The sequence below is a fragment of the Mandrillus leucophaeus genome, unplaced genomic scaffold (assembly GCF_000951045.1).
Source record: "Mandrillus leucophaeus isolate KB7577 unplaced genomic scaffold, Mleu.le_1.0 Scaffold634, whole genome shotgun sequence".
NCBI classification, from domain to species: domain Eukaryota; kingdom Metazoa; phylum Chordata; class Mammalia; order Primates; family Cercopithecidae; genus Mandrillus; species Mandrillus leucophaeus.
This window is the reverse complement of record NW_012106853.1, coordinates 344,809-346,268: the sequence shown is the minus strand read 5'-3', so window position 1 is coordinate 346,268 and position 1,460 is coordinate 344,809.

The following is a 1,460-nucleotide window of genomic DNA, read 5'->3' as shown; positions in this document are numbered from 1 at the left end:
CGCAGGGATGCTTGCCTGGAATCCTACAAAGTGTGGCCTTCTGTGTCTGGCTTCTCTCACTGAGCGTGATGTCCTCCAGGTTCATCCATGTGGCAGCCTGTGCCAGAACCTCATTCCTTTTTCATGGCTGCATAGTATTCCATTGCATGACTGTGTAGTATTCCACTGCAGGGATTTATCCTGCATATCCACTCCCATGTGCATAGATATACAAGTTGTTTCCACCTTTCCACTATTGTGTGCTGCTATGCGTATCCCTAAGTGGTTCTGCCTCTTGATAGATTTAATTTAAAAACAATAAACAACCATCAAGTGTTTTCCTCCTGAGTTGCAGGTCACAGGGATGCTTGCCTGGCATCCTACAAAGTGTGGCCTTCTGTGTCTGGCTTCTCTCACTGAGCGTGATGCCCTCCAGGTTCATCCATGTGGCAGCCTGTGCCAGAACCTCATTCCTTTTTCATGGCTGCATAGTATCCCATCTTCATGGCTGCATAGTATTCCATTGCATGGATTTATCCTGCATATCCACTCCCATGTGTGCATGGTTCTGCCTCTTGATACATTTAATTTAACAAGAAGAAACAACCATAAAATCTTTTCCTCCTGAGTTGCAGGTCACAGGGACGCTTAATCAAGACCCCAGAACCGAGTCTATAAGGAAGTGAAATTGGTAGCCTGGGCCTCCTGTAGCCAGTACTTTGGGTTTTTTGTTTTGTTTTGTTGTCTTCAAAGACTTTAGTGCCAACCTCTGCAGAAAAACAGCTCCCCTGGATGAGGAGGATCAGATAGGGTTCGCGATGCAGAAAGTTGGAGGGTGTGGTCTTTCCTCTTCCCGTACCACCTTTGCAGTCAACAACGGACCTACCCAGGGTTGCAGACGGGCGGGGAGACAACCGGGTGACTCAGAAAAGCCTCACGAGAAGGGAAAGGCGGTGTCTACACAGCCCCGGCAGGGTTCTGGTGTCCACGCCTCCCAGGGTCAGGGTTCCTGTGAAAGTCATTGTGAAGTATGTTTGCCAGGCACTGGGTCCCAGGACGGCTCCAGTGTCCGGGTCTTTATGGCATGGATGAGAAAGCGTGGCCATCTCTGTTTTCCCCATACACATTCTCTACGTATCGCATCTGGCCCTGAACACCAACTCAAGAGGGCCCTGGTAGCGTCAGCTTCAACCCTGACCCTCCCTGCAGGTGGATTATTCTTCCCTTTCCCTCATTCGCTGGGGCTGGAACCTTCATGTTTCAGGAGAGTGTCTTAGTTCGTATGTGTTGCTATCATGAAATACCATAGCCTGAGGGCTTTATCAACAGCAGGCAGTTATGTCTCACGGTTCTAGAGGCTGGAAGTCCAAGGTGAAGACGTGGCAGACTCAGCGTCTGGTGGTCCATGAACCAGTGGCTTCCTGGTCCATAGATGGCGCCTTCTTGCCGTGTCTGACATGGTGGAGGGGGTGAAGGAGCTC